Raw genomic sequence first — 22,530 nt, 5'->3', positions numbered from 1 at the left:
AAGAAAAAGAAACTTGTCAGGGATTTAACTGATTACACTAACAAATGTGCTTACCCTAGACCTTCTCGGAGGGTACTAATACCTCCTAACGAAGATCTTGATCATGTTCAACAAGTTGGTGAACCGAACTTGGTGCCTAACAACGGTAATTTTAACAACCATAATCATTCTAATAAACAAAGGCAAGGGCCAAGAAGGAGCCCTAGACTTAACAACAACAATGTTGGTGGGCATGTTTCTAATCAAGGACATGCATCGGGCACCGGGTTTAGGGACAACAACCAATCACAAAATAATTCCATGGAAGCCACAAATCAGCAGAACAATCAGGATTTTCATCCGGCCAACAACTCCTGGGGCAACAACCTTCCTCGAATTCAGGGACAGAACAATACGAGGAACAAAAGACGGGGGAGGAGGAGATGATTGTAAATCCTGTTTTTGGTTCTGAACCAAAATTGTTAACAAGTTCTCATAATGATTTTATTTTATATAATTATACACTCATAGAGATACAGCAGGACATGGTGGATTTTCTTGCCAAGGACCTTTCATTTGTCCCTGGTCAGTATATGGATATAGGGAAAACCATGATTGACTTGAAGGTATACGTAAGGAAATTGAATTTGAATTCTCTAATGGGTAATGACACCGCGACTCTTAACATTTTAAGGGTGTCTAGCTCATATAACCCACCCCTCCACCCTATTTTAACAGTTTTTGAAAAAATGTGTGAAACTGACCTTTGGGCTATCAAAAATCATGTTATGTATAGCAACCAAAGACATTCTAGTAATATTACTTCGCTAGAATGGGATTTTTTGCACTTGTTAAAGGACTGCAGTGTCCGAGTTATGAAACCGGACAAGGGTGGGGGGGTGGTGTTTATGGATCATTACAAATATGTTGAATATATGATGCAACATTTGGATACACTGGCATATAGGCAGGTGTCATTAAATGAAATACATGGTGCTTATAAAAAAAATTATGGTATTCTTAATGACCTATTTTTAGAAGGTTTTATCGATTTGGACACATTTAGATATTTAGAGATGGCGGCTCCAAAAATTCCCACCTTTTTTGGCACACCCAAGCTACACAAACGATTAAATGCGCCCCCCTTTAGACCTATAGTCGATGGGAGAGGTTCTATCACCTATGCATGCGCAAAGTTTGTGGACAATATTTTGAAGCCCCTCATAGACAGTGAGGCACATATTTGTAAGGACTCTTGGTCCTTCTTGAAGGATATCAGTAAAGAACGTTACATCACTGATATAGTGTTTTTGACAATAGATGTCAAAGACTTATATACTGTCATACCGCAAGATATAGGGCTAGCTTGGGTTAGGGAATTCATGTCAGCCAAAAACATTGAAGGCGATACTATCTACTTGGTCGAGACCCTTTTAGAGTTGGTATTAGTGAATAATTTTTTCACTTTTGAGAACAATTTCTATCTTCAGACATCAGGGGTGGCCATGGGTTCCCCTTGTGGTGGTTCTTTTGCAAATGCTGTAATGGCTCATTGGGAGGCTGAATCCTTATTCAAAGATGAGATATTTCGACAACATGTCACCTGGTACACTAGGTACCAGGATGACATTTTTTGCATTTGGAAAGGTGACAAAGAAATTATTCCTTCATTTATTGAGAGAATCACTAGTATGACAGACTTTCTTCAGTTCACTTATAACATAGCTGATACTGAAATTAACTACCTAGACATTCTTCTCATTAAGGATTCTATTAACAATAGATTCAAAAGTACTATTTACAGAAAACCCACGTACTCTAATTCTTTACTACATTTCTCCAGCAACCATCCATATCACCAAAAAAGATCTGTTATAAAAGGTCAAATTGTCAGGACAGCACGGATGGTGACAGATGATTGTGATTTTCAGGTTGAATGTAGCAAATTAATGAATATGTTTATGTCTAGGGGTTATCCATCTAACTTGATCAATAGTATCATTTCAGAAGTCTCTCGCAAACGTGAAGAGGGTCACTTTTTCCCTCTCCTTTCTAGTAAGGACAACTACCAGCTTAGTGCTAATTTGGACAACTCTCTAACATCAGTAGGAACTTCCAGGACCACTACATTTGAGCATAATAATTATTGCAGTAGTTTTTTGCACACTTTTTCTTTAGATTACCATCAAATCAAGGAAATTATTAATAAAAACTGGGAAGTTATAAAACATGACAAGGGCTTATCCATTATTTTGGGTGAAAAGCCCAAAATAACTTATAGGAGGGGGGACAATTGGAAAACCATCTTGGAGAGAACAAAGAAAAAACATATTTCCAATCGACAACATGGGATGTACAAATGTGGTGCATGTACCCAATGCAAGCACATTAAGGTCGGAACTCATTTTTCTATTAATTGTAAAGAATATAAGGTCAATAACCATTTCAGTTGTGAGCCAAAATCTGTGGTCTATGCAGCACTGTGTAATCACTGCAAAGCTTTCTATATTGGAAAAACCGAGCGTAAGATCAAAACCAGGATATATGAACATATGTACGCTGTCAGCAAAAAGGACGAAAACAATGCCCTAGCTAAACATAGTTTGGAATATAGTGGGCATTCTTTTAGTTTCGTCATTTTACAGCAAAGAACACCAGATATACGGGGGGGCCCATGGCAAGTCCGTCTAGAAATAGACGAACTTATGTGGCAAATTCGCACTAGAGCCCATTTACTACCAGGTATTAACGAGTCCCTTTCTATTAAATGTGTCCTTAAATGGCTAGCTTATAATAGATAAATTAAATGTATTCTTATTCTCATAAAGTCAATCTACATTTCAATCTGACAACAAACTATAAGTATAACATATCCTAGTTTGTCATAGATTTTATTTCTTTAAAAATAATTTTTTGCACAATTTATTATTTTTTTTGCACATAACGAATAAAGTTTTATTTTGTGCACTTACGGTAAAGACTTAATGCAGCTAGATACATGCATGCTGCCTAAGTCTATTTATTTTTGTTTAACAAGCTTCAGAACAACTGTGGCTTTATTTAAACTAGTATCCATCTATCTGTACAAGTAAGCGTGATAGCTAACAAACGCTGTCTTACATCAAGGTACATTAGTGCACTTTCAGTGGTCTATGCAAGGTATCAGGCAATATAGTGTCACTTTTAAAATTATTTTTGTATATATATGATGTTTTAAATATTTTATAAATTGTGATTCTATCGCATTTCACTGAAATTAAGGATGCACTTTGATTTCAATGTATGCTTGTAGCGTTTATCACGCTTTTTTTATGTTTCATTTTGGTATATTTAACGTTTTTTGTTATTCAACTAGTATTTGAAGCACATGCAAAATTATAAGATACGAGCTTGTATTAAGCTTTCTTAGCATTTGATAACAGGACTTGTGTTTTAACTGTGGCTTATTAAGTTTCTTTAAGGTCTCCATGGCAATATTTAATTGAATAATGCACTTAATATTCATTGGTTCAACAGTAAGTACATTTTATAAAATCTTGCTTTTTTGGCATTCTGCTGTTTTGTCTGAAGAAGGCGGTACATTTGTCTCTCCGAAAGCGCTAACTTTATTTGGAGTTTATTAAATTAGATTTTTATATTCAGCCATCTCTTATTGTGTTCCAGTCCGCTTTGTGTGTTTTACAGAGTTTACTTGTTTGGCTTGTTTGTTGGTTACAGGGTGATATGTTTGCCAGGGGCATAGGCTGCACACAACCACTGCAACATACACATCTCTCACTATGCATACACAGGTATTACATACACCTCTCACTATGCTGTTCACCCTGTGCATCAGAATATTTGTGCATAAACCTGTACCGATGGTGTGGATGACAGGGATGTGGCACAGGCTTCATCATATGCACAGGGTGATATGTTTGCCAGGGGCATAGGCTGCACCAATGGATAACATCATGTGTGTGTGTAAGGGCCAGTGAGTTGACTGGACATGTCTGTGTAGAATGCATGTGGATGTTGTGGAGCCCTACAGTTGTGTTTGCTGTGTGTGTGTATGTGTGTACACAGTTCTGCCATTTGTGATGCCTACACGGGGTATAATTGACAGCCCCAGATTGTACAGTGCAGATTGTACAGCTCACTGTGTCTGTCCATGGCCACATGACCTGTGCCTGCCTGGGGTTGCACGGGCACTACCAGGTGGAGGTACAGAGTGGCTACTGTCCGATGACACATGTCCACTGGAAACGTGTCCCCACTGAGACCATCCAGGGCCATGTCCACGTGGCCTGCTGTGTCCTGTTGTTGACAGCGCAGCAGCAGCTGCACTGCTACTGCTACCGGCACTATGGGAGTGGGCATGTGAGGTGGCACACTCACATCGACCTACACTAGGTGGTGTTGCTGGCCTATGTCCACGTGGCCTACGCCTCACTCCTACCAGGTGTTCCAGCACAGACAGCTCTCGCTCGCGGATTGCCATGCCTCGGTCAAGGACTCCGACCATTTCACCTAGTCGCCTATCCAGAACATTAGCAATCTGCTGTTGAGCATTTGCCAATGCCTGGATGTTGTCATTTATTGTATGGATAGCAGCCCTCTGCAGCCTCTGCCCTTCTCTGTTCTGCCGTTCAGCACGTGCCTGTGTCGCCATTACAGTCTGGAACAGGCGTCTGGTGATACCAGCTGCTGCACTCTGTCCTGCAGGTGCATGTCTGCCAGAGGTCCTCCTACGAGCAGCACCGGCCACATGCCTGTGTGGAACATCTGCAGTCATTACACTGACACCATGGGTGTAGACACACCTTCTGTAGCCACCACACATTTCTGTTCCACGCCAACAGACGCTGACTGTCCTTCCTCTATGGCCACCGGTGATACGGTATGTGTTGGCAGCAGAACTGTGTGTGGAGAAGAGGGAGACATAGCTGGGATGGTAACCATTGGCACAGATTCAGCCCCTGAGACAACCCTGCCTGTACCTCATGCATATGTTCATCACCGCTAGTATCTGTGGGGACACTAACATCAGAGGGACCGTAGGAGGGTAACGCACCTACATCACCTGTGAATGCAAAGAAATACTGTAAAGTACAATAGACACAGACAACCACACACACACACAGACACGCACACAGACACACACAGACACACACAGACACACCATGCATGTGATTTGTCAGATTAATAGTGTTAGTAAGCATACCTCCCTGGGGTGCACACTACAGCAAGCAGGTGTCATATCAGTAGCCATGCAGTTCACACAATCATGGTAGTATGCATGCATCCCCGTGATACACCATGTGGCCCAGAACAGGATAACAGTACACATGGCTGATGTGACCTTGACATGTAATTTGCTGACATGTGCACTAGCATGCATACATGTTGGACACAATGGTGTCCTGACACATGTACAGCAAATAATGGGCTTCACATTGCAGTGTTGTGTGTATGCCCTACAGATAGAATGCATGTTTAGCAAATGTGCATGAGCACGGGAGGGTAGTGTGAACCATCTACATTGCTATACAGTGTGAGGTACAGACACTGTGCCATTGCATGGCAACATGAGGCATGTATGTTGCTGTAGAATGCATAATATGTACACATTGCATAGCCGTAACTGCAACACAATCATGATGTTCGACAGATCGTATATGGTACACTTCAGTGACACCTCCAGTAGCTGTGCACAGGCTTTTAGGTTGTCCACTGTACCACATCAACTGTATAATCGGTCAACTAAGGCTATAATTGGACCATGTGTGGACAATGTGCAACAGGGTGTATACACATCCCATGTACTGTGTGGCTACATGTCTCTGGCCATCCCCCATGGCCATGTGTGCACATGTGGTGGCCAATTGTGTGTGTTGGGCATCTACTCCACATGTCTATGTGGTCCCATATGACATACACCCATACATGTCAGATATGTCACATTCCACAGGTCTATGCAGACAATGGGTTGTATGTTTGGTATGTGGGGTATAGGTCATGTGATAGTGTGACAATATTGCAGACAGAACACTACATGTCTGGGACATGTCAGGTGGCACATCACAATGTGTGCACCCAATGCAGGGGCATATGACACAATGGTGACACTTGTGGGCTGCCCATATCACAGCTCACTGTGTGGTACTGTGTGCGTACCACACATGTTGTTCCAATGCATACTACATATGCCTCCATTGTAGAACACCTCCACCATTGTATGCACAGCTGACCACACATGTTGCAATGACAATACTGTGGTTTCAAGTCTGTGTATCATTACGTGTGAATATATTGCACATGGGTGGCATGTGTGAATGCATGGTGGTGCAACCTGCATATCATGACTGGAACAAACATCAGGTGTGCAAGTGTTAACTGGCCACATGGCAAATAGATCTACACTGTAACATGCCTGATACTGATGACAGTCTCACCTGCAACGGACCCATGTCTGTGCGGCATGCCAGAGGTACCTATATAGGGGTGACACACCAGTATGAACATTATCCATGACTGTATGACAGCCACAGGTTGCAATGTGCATGTGCACACATTCACCTGTGTAATAGCATATAGTATGCACACGTGTGCATACACAACGTAGCATACTGTAGTATGCAGCATGTGTGTCCACATACCTGGCATATGTTGTTAATTTACATTATGTACAGTGACACATGCAACTACATGGGATATAATAGCCATATGTGCATTACTGACTTACCAGGCAACTCCAGGCTCATTGGTTGGGAGACCCCCACCTCCACTATGGCAGCTAGTGTTTCTGGATGCTGTTCCCTGGGTGTCCCCAGACTGGCCAGTAACTCCTTGGTGTGTGTGAGTGGGGGCTGGGTTGGTGGCCCACCACCTGTTCCACCTTGTTCCCTGGTGATTGCAGTGGCACGCTGTTTTGCATGTTGTATCAGGTCCATGCAGTGTCTGCGCACCTGCTGGTAGGTGCGGTTATGGCCACTGACATCGTTCACCCTCCTGCGTAGATCCTGCCACAGGTCATCCCGCTGCTGGGCATGCTGTGGCACATGGCTGAACAACAAGTCATAGTTGTCATGGAGCTGTGGGATGAGGACATCATCCTCCTGGTGGGTGTATACTGGGAGGTGTGTACAGGGCATTATCTGTAAAACATAATGATGGTGACAAGTCACAGTTTCAGAGATGTACAGAGATACTGCTGCACATACATTTCTATGACATCTACTGCATCTGCACAGTTATCTTTGCAAAGCACCATGACACTGACACGACTGACATGTTTGTGTCACACATGTCACACCCATTATGCATTGGATATCATCACCATATATGTGTGTCACCTCATTAAAGTGTTCATACTCCATGTAAATGCTGTCTTGCTGTGGGCATGTCTATTTGCCTGCACTTGTGTTCTTACCTATCTGCACATGCCTCGATGTGTCCACGGTACTACTGTTGACCTGGATGCTGTGTATATGTCACATATCAACACAGACACAGCCGGAATGGACTTGAGCAGTGACAATGCACACATATGCATGGACACCTGTACATGCATGTGTTTTGCCATATACATCTACACAGCACTGTACAACTGTTCAACATCCTGACACGGATCACCTGTATTACACATGTGATAGACATGAGACAATGGATAGTCAGACGACATTCGCAGGTATGGTCATCAACCATAGCATGTGCGGGCACGGTTTCCATGCTGTTACAGACGGCCATTGTGCCAACTCAAGCTGCATCAGTGCCACATTACTGATCCAGTCAGTTGATAGTACATCTACCATAAGGCCATCACACCATGTATGACTGGGATGACATCTGCAGCTTTGATGGACAGGGTTGCATGGTATGGCGGGAGTATGTCACATATATGGCACATGGATCTGTCCAGCCTGTGGCAATCCTAGTATTAGGATGGTGGCTGTCCATGACATATGTCATATAGATCAGGATATGGACATGTAGCATGTCCATCATCATGGTGTAGCAAATGTCCTTCTGCAAGGTAGACGGCATGCTGCATAGTGGAGGTGTGGATTGATAAGGCTGTTATCGCACATCCATGCATAGCCATTACCCCTTACAGGTGGTATGTGATCCAATATTGGTCACCACAGTGCTGTATATGCCTGGCCACTGATCTCCGTGCTCATGGATGGCACCCTGACATGACATGGGTACCTCAGATGACTACTTAAGGGGCCTGGAGACATCATCATGTCGGGGGTGCACTGCACAGCACCATCCCTTACACAGTGTCCATAATGTTGACCACAGCCTAGGTAGCAGTTTATGGGTACAGGGATGTTCACCTAGCGGTGACACTGCTGGTATCATCCATCAGACTGTGCACATATGTCACACACCTCACACACACAGCCCATTCTGTATGTTGTTCACAACACTGACACAGCTAAACTGATAGGTCATGGCCATTCACAGCCTTACATACACAGATGCCTAACATTTGTGTGTGTGGTATGGGCTACAATTAGGGAGGGGTACAACACATTAACCCTGTTCTACTGTATCTGGCACAGATGTGCTGTGCACATGTCACTCTTGCACCTTTTGTAGTTGTGGGTCTGTCAACAGGCCACTGGTGGAACACACCTGTGACATGCAAAGGTATTTGTAATCAAATATCCATGCTATCTTGTACATCTGTACTGCTAACATCTACAGTGCTAATGGTTCATGGGCATGCACACCATACTCAGCAGGGTTATAGTGCGGTGCCACCCTAAATGACTGTCATCACCACTTGTGGGTTGATATTATCCAACACCCTATCTGTATTGTATGGTCATGCTAGGTACTTGTTCAGAACATGTGAGCATGTCATGAGCTAATGATTACTATAGTGCCCATTCCACACCATTTCCCACAGGTACACTGGCTGTCCTACACTTCCCAGCTTGCTTAAGGTACGACAGCTGTTGTACACACGTAACACACATATCCTGTGGGACATGGTTGTATATGCAGGCATGTCCAACTGTCACGTACCATTGCTACTGCCTGTCTATATGAGGGATATGTCGTACATGTGGCAATAGAGCAATTGTCTCGTGTACACATTCAGTGCTCACTTCCCAACATACGGCACTACAGCCTGTGGGGGATGCATGTCTGCAGCCGTGCTGGGCCCATAGCTCTCAGGTGTACCTCATTACGGGGAACGTACCTCATTTGGGGTTCTAAATGGTGCATGTTCCTCAAGGTTCCACATTGGAAGGGTCTGTCACACATTCATTGTTGTACATAGTTTACCTGCTAGCCATGGCTAGATAGATGAGAATCATAGTAATTCATTGGAATATCTGTTTTATACGTAAGACCAGCCTATTTTAGCCATCATATGCCCTTCCTAGTTGACGCTGTTAGTAAGCCAGTTGTAAGTGTTCCACGTTTCGCCCATTTGTCACACTGTATGAGGGCTAATGTTCCTCATTTTGGGGACAGGAGGCTGACAGCTATGGCTGGGGGTAATGCTGTCGCCAACCCTGACTGCACCTGACAGTCATTTGGGGATGTGTAGCATTCGCAACACACCCCACCCATCACATAGTCTCGCATAATCTACACCACTGGCCACACCTATGAGGACAACCTCTGCAGTATGTCTCCATACTCACTGTAGGCACCAGAGGTAGCCCCCATCATGGAAGACAACATCACCAGCTTATAGCCCATAGACTCATGTGTGCCCACCACATACAGCCAATAGTGTGTTATAACATTCACAACACACCAGTCATAGCTGACTCTGTAGGATGTCACACTGCAGTTCCACACAGCAGGCTACACAAGGTGTTAGTCGCTTACATCTTGCTGTCGGGTAACTGCTTCTGCAACATAACCTATGCACCCATGCCAGACCTCATCAGGTACGATATGTCTGTCATTCGCCATGTTAGTGTGACTGCCCTGTGATGCCACTTCACAGACTACGTGTGCAGGGACATGCAATAGCTCACCAGTCTTATAGCCCTGAGGGTGTGGGCCTAGCCCTGGGGAGCATTTTGCATTCGTCCAGACATGATACCACTGTACAATGACCAACTGTGTCACTTCAACAGTTGCCTATGCTCCTATTGTTATTCCACAGGCATGTGGTATCTGTCCGCTATGACTGTCCTGGTCAAACACAATGCTGTGGCACAGATGACTTGCACCTGTCGGCCCTGGAAGTACAGCTCACATGCTAGGCTCTTGCTGCTGCTATACTGCCTGTCCTGCACAGTTTCCAATAACTGTCACTGGCAGGGCGGTAACTGGCATGCGCGACATGGGGTCATGTGACACATTGCTTGCATCTTCCCCTGTGATGCATGCAGGCAAGGCACACCTTATAATGCATCACTCCAACATCTCTGCAGTGACTGGGACCTGCCTGTAGGCTCTGCAGAGCACACCTGCAATGACAGGTTATAGATGGACCATACCTTCCAGGCACATACCTGGACCGGCACACCCACAGCTGAGGGGTTCCCATATCCCACTATGCTTTGCACACATCCTGGCAAGTTGCTTAGCACAATGCATCTGAGGTGCTCCACGTGCAACTAACTGTGTCTGGGACCGCTATACACATTGTAACAAGCGACAGAGTCAACATCATACCCCATGGGTAACATACCTTCTATGGTGGTATAGTGGACAGTGGGCCTCAGCTACTACTGATGTGTGACTGACACTACCCCACACTTCACTGGGATAGCCACTCATGTACCGACACATCCATGAGTCATACCCTCCACTCTGCTGGATCAACACATACACACCACCTCCAAGACCTACATTACCCTTGGCATGAACAATACCACCATGTGACTGGTGTTACACACCTGGGGTTATCCCCTCATTGGTGGATTCCGAACATATGCTAATCTACCTTGTTAGCCACATCCCGGAAACACACCCATCACAGCATACACAGTACATGTGTACTACTACATCTACTACAGACGTCTGCTGACAGCGGTTGTTAACATCATGACACCCGTGCAGATGGACAATGCACAAACAAATGCTGACACATACCCCAGTGCACTTAATTAGCATGTACACAACTGCATGGATCATGCTATTCCACACAGAGCCATGATGGTACACACCAGATAACAGATGCCACTCTGGTGGTCATGTTCCACAGACATATGATGTACAACAACAGGTGTAGGCTGTTGCACAGTGGTGTACATTACCATGTGTGGGGTGGCTCACTGGTCAGCCATGGTGGGGCCACAGGGTCCCTCATCACATACTCCAAGACTAGCTACGTAAACATGACTGCCACACATTCCGGGGTGTACCACCAGGCATTATGGTGGTATGTCAGTATTCGATGGCAACACCCACATCTGCTGTCACATACAACAGTCACTCAGGAACATTGCAGACCCAGGTATTGTTGGCAGCATGCTGGATGATGGATTCAATGCTGACAGTACACCCTCTCACTCACTACAGGGCCGCAATCCATACATGAACATTGTGGTGTCCCTGTGGTCACACCTACACAGTACTGATCTACACTCTATGTGTCCTGGGACACTGGCCCCATGTCACCTTCCAACGTCCCAGGCTGTGATGTCCACCAACCTCTGAATTACTTGTCTCCCCACTAGGCCACCATATTCAGTAATAGCCTTGTTTCAGACATTGTAGACCCTGAATGGCACACAGCAGCATTTATCACACTACACACAGGTGGCACCGCATTGCATGAGTGGGACTATAGTCCTACACACCTGACTGGACTGTTCTGCGTGGCTATGGGGCACATCGTCAAGGACATAATTCTCAGAGACATTGTTGGTCTCCCGTCCTCTGCTGCCACCCGGGTCGGGCTTGTTAAGGCCAGAGCATGGCCCCTACACATGGTGGACTCCTTTCATACAGTTACCAGGGCAGTTGCTGATGGTACGGGAGTCCACACATCCTACATTGTCCTCTCATTGCCCATTCCCCATTCTGGTATTGACAACATACACATCCAGCTGCACATTGTACCCTGTGTCTCAGGATGTTATACTATGTGGCTCATGGACAGGACACACAGTGAGGCCAGCATACCATAGTACCTACTACATGTCAGGTACTTTGGCATACCACAGTCCTCAGTCACAGGGCCCCTCATGTTAAGTATATGCTTCCCTGTGGAACAGACTGGCACAGGGGACTTTCCCTGCCTAGCTTTAGAACCCCTACATAGCAAGCGCCATGATTGCTCCACCAGCTGATACTGACTCCAACCATACGGGTGTCGCTGTGATAGATACATAATATGACTATCATGGCATCAAGCTGCATTACACAAGGTGCATGCACATCACCTTTGCATTACTCCATTCACCCACTGACTATCACATGGATGGTAGTCCCCTACATACATATCACATTGTACATGTTTGCAGTACACACATATGTCGCACCCACTCCTGTGGTTACCGTATTGCCACTGTGGCATGGATATCCTCCTACGTAGCCACACCTATCTGTACTGGGTGTGTAACTGGTACATAGGCAACCATTGTACCTCTGAACTCAAGACATCTACACACATTCAAGGGTACACCACCCCATTCAGGGTGTACCTTACACAACAGCTACAGCTTTACATGCCACAACATTAACACACCATGACATTTACTGAGCTCCGACAGTTTAAATATGCGGCTGCACTACGGACACCACATCTGTACACATTTGCATACTACATACTCAGGGGTGACCTCTGCTGATCAGACAGGGCCCATGTCCACAACATTATTGATGGATATACTCCTCATACACAACATAAGCAGAGGCCACTGTGAGCAACATGCTCATGGATATGTGCACACACGCCACAATGAGTGGGATGTGCTTCTGGGTTACATTCCCAAACAAGACACTCACCATGCTGTGGAACATAAGTCCTATGTACATCATGCAGGGACACTCAGTAGCACTGTTCATGTGATACCTCCCTTGGTGGTTAGGAGACACATGTAGGCCTGGGATCACTGCAGTGGCTGTACTGTGCAGTGGTGCAGGTGACACCTGGCTCTGCTCTTCACAGGACACTACCCTGGAGAGGTGCCACTAGTGTGAACACTGTAGTTGTGCTTGCACATGGACTTGACAGACTGCATAGTACCCCACTATGCACCTGTGCAGCTATTACATGTCCTTTGTGCATGGTTACTTGGTAGCCCTTCCATTTAGATTAGCTATCATGCTATTACTATGTCCCATACCTACAGGCCATATGTATCCTGTTATTGTACATACCAATAGACGATACCTGTGGTATGCATGATATGCCTGTTATGCTGTGTAGAATATCTGTCATATCTACCTATAATACTATACATTACACATATTTCACATAGTATCCCATAATGCAAAGCATACTTGCTCAGCGGGACCACCTTGCATATGTCATTAACGTTATTTACCCATACACATGCGTGCTGTGACAGTATATCAACATATACTATCCCTTACTATGGCACGTCCTTGTTGGACATACCCTACCACTGACGGCGGGTTGTATGGCATTGTTCTGTTTAATGGCCTCATGTAGCATCCCTTCTGGTGTCTGTGCTGTGTACCTTGTGTCCCACTGCTGGACGCACAGATTCTACAAGCGTTAGTATGCTCAGCAAGACATCCCTACATCAATACCTTTCCCCACTTTATGCAATGCGGACACGTTTAATTAATGCAAACCAGGCTATACATACAGTAATACTAATTAATACAGATCATGCTATACATAACCTTACATATCGGGCATTCTACATACCTTGTTGTCGTTACGGTGTTTCGTTTCTATCTCTCTCACAGTGTTTCAACTGTTTTTCGGTATGAGCATACGGTTTGAATGTCTGACAAGTCATCCTTATATACGTCGATACCTGAAACATGTGGATTCTTCCCACCAATTGGTGTTCCTGAGTGACTAATTACTTGCATATCAGCTGTGCAGCTACTCCATTCACCAATTACGCGGCGACAGTGGGGTATAATTGGATTCTCCACTTGGGTGTTGCCTATTTGCCCTACCTTCGGGGAGACGGTCTGTATTGTGTTTTGTTATGAGTAACTGCAACTGCTATGGATGGAGACAAGTATAGTTTGGATTCATGTCCCCCGTGGATTGTGTGTGACAGGTAGAGTATTTGGTTCAACATGTGGGTGTACCTGTCATCCCGACGTCTGATAATGGAGTATTGCAATCAATACCTGTAACATATCTGTTTGTTCCATTATACAATGCCTGCAATTTTGCATGTCGCCTTTAATTGTGTCTCTCACATGGTATGTTGAGGGTTCTGCAGATGTAATTGACTGACTGGATGTTTGTGCTGCTATTACAGTTTGTATTGCTTTAGTTTCTAGTGTGGGGGATGTCGGTGGTTGTATGTAACATATACGGTTTGTGGGCCTTGCATTTCTACATAATCCGTATATATGTGTGTGGGCTCCATCCCTGATTAGAGAGCTAACAGTTAGTAGACTTATGTTACAGGATTGTACGTTGGGCCATTGTTAATTGGTTTCTATATCATCTGCAGATGAGCTTGCTACTTGTATACCTCCGTAATTGCAGCGATATATCAGGGGATATGTGTAGGTGACAGCTATCCCTTGTATTTCTGTCCCAGATATTTGCAGTCATTGTGGTTGTGTTGTTAAAAGAGCCTGTTTGCCATGGGTTGCCACCTTATCATATGGTCATTGCTGGACACTTGCGGGACACAAAGCAGTGTTTACAGGGCAACACGTAGCCACGGTCAGTACACAGGTAGCACATACTTTTATCCTCACTACATACCTATTGTTGTGACTTTGGATACTTATCATATTGCATGTAACATTTAAGTTTCTTACATACAGGCATAACTATTAAATATGACTGTTACATTATATATGGGACATATTTATGTCCTACCATCTCGGACATTTACTCTTTGTACTGTTTTATGTCAGGACACACCTGCCCAGGGTGGGGATGTCCCTCCTACTGTGGTACAGGTAGTAACCATAGGCCTACGGCTAGCTATACCCACACCTACCATACTGGTCTGCCTCTGACTTGGCACCAACATACACACACACATTAAAGTCACACAGAAACGCACACGGCACCCTCAACGCACACTTACACAGACTACGGCACTCACAGACACAGTTGAACACAGTACCTACGTGGACCGCGACACCGTCAGTGGTGACTAACTGTCCCTTCATATCATCATACCATTACTCGCGGATGTACTTTTCCGGTACTGTGTTCTATCGGTCTTTCAGCCTCGTGGTTACGCATATCGGTATGTTACACATACCATGGTTGGCGGTATCCTATTTATTTGTACCTCCAAGATGTTATGAATGTTGTTGAACTATCTATCATATTTGCAGATATCGCTGAATCCATCTATATCACCATATATCCCTCTATTGCCCTTTCTATCTGTATTATATATATGCATATGTGTACATATATATATATATATATATATATATATATATATATATATATATATATATATATATATATCTATATATATATATATATATATATATATATATATATATATATATATATATCTATATCTATATATATATATATATATATATATCTGGTGGGGAATGTGACAGGCACACAGCACCACCATATGCTGTAAGACTCATGTACTGTTCAGGTGTTGGCATTCCGTGTTGCACTGGCTGTTGTGTTTACAATGGTTGAGGGCTGCCTATGTAGGAGTCACACATTGGGCCACCTATACATTACAATTTACAGGTGGCCATGTTTGTGTGCCATCCATTTTACTGTGTGTGCAGGTGGAGAGGTGTCAGTCCATAGGGGCCTACATGGTCAGTGTATGTGCTATACGTTCCCTCTTTGCCATGGTGTAGGCATATTGGGCATGCCTCCGTCTGCCTACTGGGGCTGGCACAGTGTGTTCATGGTCTGAATCCCTCTGTGCCTGTACTGGCCTTGGCAATTGTGATGGGCTATGAGGGCCTTCACCATTTTGTCCCTGCTGCAGCTGCTTCCGCAGGATCATATTATGTAGCATGGCACATACTATGACGATGTGGGCACATGTGCCTGGAGAGTACTGCAAGGCTCCACCAGATGTATCCAAGCACCGGAACTGTGATTTCAGCATCCCGAACACACGGTCTATGATGATTCTGGTTTGTGCGTGTGCCTCATTATGGCGTTCTTGCATGGGTGTGTGTGCATTTCTGATTGGAGTCATCATCCACGGCTCCAGTGCATAGCCAGCACCCTCCACGAGATGGCCATGTGGGATGTCCCCCCTGACAAATACCTGATACAGCTGTGAGGCATGCCAGATATGGGAGTCATGGTGGCTTCCAGGGCTGCCAGCACACACATCCATGATAATGCCCTGGGCATTGCACATGACCTGGCAGTTGATGGAGTGGAATCCCTTGCGGTTTATGTAGCACATACCCTGCTCACCGGGTGGTGACTTGATTTGTATGTGCGTGCAGTCTATCGCACCCAGTACCTCCGGGTATTGTGCCACATGGTGGAAGTGACGCATATTGCTGGCCAACTCCTCCTGAGTACTGGGGAAGTATATCTGCTCATTGACATGTGGTAACATGGCATCCAGGAACTGGTGTAGTACCCTGGATGCTGATGCCTGTGAGATACCCATTATATCTCCAGTTGGCCTTTGAAAGGTACCTATGGCCAGTATTCGCAGGCTTGCACATACCTTCGTGTCCACTGGTATGGGTTCCCCTCTGTTGTTTCTGGTTCTCAGGCATGGCCGGCACAGCTCCACTATTTGCTGTAAGATGTCCCTGTCCACCCTGTAATGCTCTACTATCTCCAGGTCATGTAGCCCCTGGTAGGTTACCCTTGGTCTGAACACTCTCCTTCTCCTCCGAGGCCTGTGGTGGTTGTCGGCATCATCCTCCACAACACCGTCAGTCTCTAACACATGCTGATGAATCACAGCTATGGCAGCTCCCAACATGTACATTTTAAAAGTTCCCTGTGTGTTTACACCTATGGTGCGGTGTTTGGGAATACACAGGTGTATGTTGGGTGCTTACACACTTTATACTATTGTGCTGTGAACACCGATGATGTCATAGGGTGTGTATGTACGTTCATAGCTACAGGTTATGTTATGTGTTTTACTGCCGGAACTACTATTGTGGTGCCTTTGGTGTTGAATTACATTTGCCTGCCGTGGATTACCTCTTGACCTTCCCTTTACATTTCTGCCCGTTGCACCTACCATTTTCTGGCGTGCATCCTACAGCCTGCTTTCATTTGTGCTTTCCTGGACCTGGCGTATCTTGCGTTATGTGTGCTACTGCTGGTCTGCTGTTGGTTTGCTTTGCTCTGCTGTGTCAGGTCTCCTATCTTTGCAATCCAATACCTCCCCTCCTTTCTTTGCATTCACATGCCTCCCCTATTCTGTTTTGCAGGTTTCTGCAAGAGTACTTGTCAGCTGCCGTCGATTGGCCTTCATGGGTTGATTGGTGTTGATTGCTCATTAGTACTCCAATTACCCTACTTCCGCATTTCCTTTTCTTCCCCTGACCTTCCTGTTTCTGCTATTGTTTGTGGCGCGTGCATCCAATTACTGGGTTTCGGGCACGTTTTCATCCTCATACACATGCGCTTTTGGCCACCATGTGTGCTCTCAGCTAAACGATTCCTCCCCACCCCTATCCTGCAGCTTTGCTTAGCAACGGACAGGCCAGATTTGCAATGCTCCAATGTGCTTAGTGCTACAGTGGCACACCCCTCTGCTGATGTCATGTATCTCCTCTGAGCCACTCCTCAGTGTTATACCGCTGCACCGTATGGTACAACCTTCCTCCGGCAGGACATTTGCGATTCAGTATTATCTGCCTCATTTGCATGGCATTGACTACTAATTCATAGTTACTGCGCCGAACACTATCGCAAGCCCTTAGCAACCCTTGCACCTTGGTTGTGGTGTTCCATGCCTACCATTGTGTGTTATGCTGTAAACCTGCTTTCTATTACATTGCAATTTTATGACATTTTTATATTATTTCTTTATGTTACGGCATCCGCACACATGCCCTGCGGTTCTGCTGTTCGTTACTGTGGACATGACATTAAATGTTGTTATTTACGTGTTATGCATCTTTTCTTATGCCATTGGCTGTGTATTTTGCCATTGGCATATGTTCACATTGTGATGCCTGGGTCTGGCCCTCTTCCATAGCTCCGATGTTATGTTTGGGAAAATGTAAACCGTGTTTTTTGGTTTACATTTCCGTGGGCTTATGCTACGCCTGCACCACTTCATGAATCGCTATATGCCTTCATTTGCATGGTGCAACACTGCACATGGGGTGATTTGCATACCTACGCCGGGGGCTGCACAGATCTGGCGTACGCCGGTAGTGCACGTGGAATTGGATCGTACCTGAATCGCTCAGCGGCCATATTTGGCTTTATAACGCCTACACTATGCATGCGCCTGGCGCGAGCTTCATGAATCCCGGGGAATGTTTTAGCTAGTATTAGAAAGCCTAGAGGGGAGAGGTACAGACCATCCCTGGCAAAGCAGTATGGTCTGCTAATCATTTCCTCCCATGATAACAAATATTGCACTTCCTTAGAATGACACCAGAAACTAAGCCAATTATTAAAGTCAATCATCTTTTGTTCATATTGTGGCATTGTCCTTGCAGAAGGTAGAATGCTGCTCAATGCTAGGCTGTATCAGCCTGAGACTCTTATTCTGAGAGCTCCATGACGTCTCTCTTCATATAGTCTAGGCAGCTACATCTCAGGTGATTTACTCCCACATGGACTATGACTGAGTCATATTAGTAATTGTGGTCCAATGACCTGAGTGCATGCATAATGTGATGGATTCTAGTCCCTAATAAGCAACTGACTGTAACTTTTTCCTTACTCAGCCTGGTGAGAGGGACATCAGTGTGTCTCATGATGTAGTTTCCAATGACTAGAATATTGGACTGTGTGGTAGCGTGCCTTATGGGCTTAGAGGTAGAGGCTGCATGATATGTAGCTCTATGTGTTGATGTGGGTGTTGTTTTGAACAAACTCATTTGAGGCTTCTGTGGGTATTTGTTATGTGTACTTCATCTAGGAGGTCTTTGTGGTTTAGGAAGGTTACATCTAAGTGCCTTACTATATGTAGGTCTGTATGTCTGCTTTGAATTGCGCATAATGGGTGCAGCATGTCTAGTACTGACAACCTTCTTGACATTAGGAGTACTTTTATGTGAGGGCTTTACCTAAAGTGACTGTGTAAATTCATCTCTTCCATACCATATCAGTTTATTTGAGAATTAACTGTTTGTCAGTAAACATGAGGCAATTTCTACATTGCCTCAGGATAGCCATATCCACCAAGCCAGTAACGGAGACAGTAGGAAAGTTCATACCCATGGCAACAGAACCTTTTTTATTAATTAGACAGTTGGAGTGAGAATATAAATCACTGTCAGGTGTATTCAGTTTGCAACTATGTGGTCTGAGTCTGTACAGAGCACTGCAAAACACTTGAGGGGAAACTAATACCTAGCCCCTGAAAATTTAAGGTTGAAGTATTTAGGCAGATATTCTGAAGTTAGAAACAAATCAAGCAGTACTTACTCAACAAAGAATTAGCTTTTCAAGAATGACATGAATGGCTACTGCCTGGCTACTACTAATGCTGGTCTGAGCACACCTTCACTCAGTTGGCATACAATGCTCCTTTGTTTCTTCTCTCACCAGAAGCAAAATATTTGCACCAATCCCAAGAAGAGAAGCAGGCCACGGCCTGTTTGGTGATCCACAGTCTTGTCCCAGATGATGCAAGGGTCTATAGGCTTGTAGGCTTTTTCTGGTAAATGCCTTGACCAGCAACCACACCAGTCAGGAATGTTAAGCACACTCACTTTCCAACCAGAAACCTCTTTGTAGCTTTTATAACACTGAGAAGAAGGGCATGGCTGAGATGGTCTGTACAGTTTTTGTAATATAGGTCCTTGATTTTTTTAGTGGGGAAAGCATTGTGGTTGCTCCACTTATGACAAGTGCTTGGACAGGTACATACCAAACAGGGTATTATATTCAATTCCTGATGAGTGCCAAGTATAATGGGATGATTATGTCTCTGGGCCTGGACACCATACCATCAAATATAAGCTGTGCAGACAAAATTGACTTCCTTACAATAGTGAAGCAGTAGTGACAAAGGACAGTTTCTTATTGATCTAGCTTCCCAGATCCCTAAGTATAGGATCAGCTTTCAGGGGTGTGTTGTCTTTCTGACAGTTACCAGGTAATTCCTGCCATTGGATCTTTGACACCAGGTATTTGTTTGGAACGGCACATATGTTGAGGAGTTAATGATGAGCTCAAGTTTACCATCATCACCCTTAACATTGCATCGTCCTCCAAAATGCAAACCAGAAGTGGCACAAGGACTAAACACTGTGGTATACCATTAATGACTGGTCGTTTGGAGGATATACTGCCACCCATCCTAATATCCTGACTTCTGTTTGTGAGCTAGTTTGCAGTCAACCAAGTTTCATAGGGACTTACTTATAGCTGATAGAGTTTATCTATAATACCTGAGTGTGGGATGGTGCTGAATTTTATTTTATTTAACATTTGTTTACAAGGAAAGTCCAACTAGGACAGAGCCCATTTTCAGAGGCCCTGGAAGCATGGGAATGTGGGAAGAAATTTTTCAGCAGAGGCCATAGAAGCATGTGAATGTGGAAAGAAACCAGAGCACTCGGAGGAAACCCACTTGAATGTAGGGAGGACATGCAGATTCTGCACAAAAGGAATCCCAGCCGAGAATTGAACTTGAGAACCTCTTTCTGTGAGGTGGCAGCACTGACAGTTGCACCACTGTGGCACCTAGTAATGCCTTTATGAGGCCTTTATATATGGTATCTACTGATTTGCCCTCATACATTGATTCAGTAATTTCTTTCTCATACAACCTCATTTATTCTGCACTGCTGCCCTGTACATTGTTTGCAGGCTGTATTTTGATGTTTGGCTTGCCAGTGATCTGAGTGGTTGCTGAAAAGGTTACTCCATGGCTTCTCTATGATTCATTCTACACAAATTAGATTATAGTATAGGATACCTGGTTTTAGTTATAGCCTGCATTAATGTTCTATGAATTACAGTCAGGCACAATGCATTCATAAATGTCTCCATTTCCCAGCAGTATACATATTAGTACAATTTATGATTTCTTCACAACATTTTAAATCTTATTGCAATATTGATTATTTTAACTTATTTTTCTGTCCTTTATAGCTATCACTTATAATCAGAGCACTTTCACTTAGTAGTTACAAAAGTTAGTTCTGTCTTGCAGAATAGTACTTGAAAGCTTTTGCCTCATTATTATCATTAATAATAATAATAATAATAATAATAATAATAGTAATATGCAAAATAAAGATTTGCAGATCTCTTCTCCTGTGTCTGCTATAACCTTACAGCCCTATAAATATACAATAATGCCAGGTATCTGTTTGCTGTATTACTGACAGCAATGTGGCTTCTGGAATACTGAAGAAATTAAGGAACACCTGTGCTGAAAATAAATGGAGAAGATGGGAATGATGCTTCTAATTTAACAAGACTGACAGTGCACCCAGTAAGCAGGGAGACAGACAAAACAGTAGGCCTGTCAGTCTTATCTGATACCAGAATGTAAGATTCAGTATTGTAATTACTCTGTTCAGATGATAAACCTCTAGTTCAGAAGAATAGCTTCTTCTTGGAAACTAGAAAGATTAACTGCTTGGAACCACTGACTTTAACAGATGGAATGGCTTTCTTATCTTATCTTTAGTAAGGGTAGATGTAGGCATGCTTCAAAAGTTTAGTAGAAAATATGTAACCAGGAAACAGCTTTTCTAACTAAACTGTCGGCTTACTCCAAAGGTCTCAGTCTCTCTCCCTCTTTTTTCCCTCTTGCTCTCTGTCTCTTTCTCTTTCTTACACTGCTTTTCAGAGTCGCTTATTTAGAGTAAATCCAATCTGCTATAATCCATGAGGATAAATTATTTATGGCTCCATGGAGAGAAATTATTTTATTTATGGCACTGTGTGTTTACCTTAATGAAGCCTACTGTTCCAGTCTTTTATTATCACATAATAACCTTTGTACCTCACCAACTATTAGCTTGATTATATGCACTTATCTGAGTACCACCATATCAGTTCTTACTGTTCTCACTTCCCATTAAATCTCTACTTATCAGTCCAGCCTAAAATAACCCATTATCGTATAAGTACCTACCTACTTTCCATCATTTGATGTGACATCACCTTAACATAATTAAGTAACATGTCTGAAGATTATAGCTGGCTCAGTGCAGAGCATTATCTGAAGTGATGCCCACAACAGTCATTCCTGATGATCCACAGTCCCTCAAGTATATTGCAATTAGAATCACAGCTCCCCAGTATATTGTAATTAGAACCATGCTCCCCAGTATATTGTAATTAGAATC

Source organism: Protopterus annectens, chromosome 2.part1, assembly GCF_019279795.1.
Source record: "Protopterus annectens isolate FY-2018-M chromosome 2.part1, PAN1.0, whole genome shotgun sequence".
Lineage (NCBI taxonomy): Eukaryota > Metazoa > Chordata > Ceratodontiformes > Protopteridae > Protopterus > Protopterus annectens.
The sequence above is the reverse complement of the archived record's forward strand: the minus strand, read 5'-3'. Positions refer to the sequence as shown.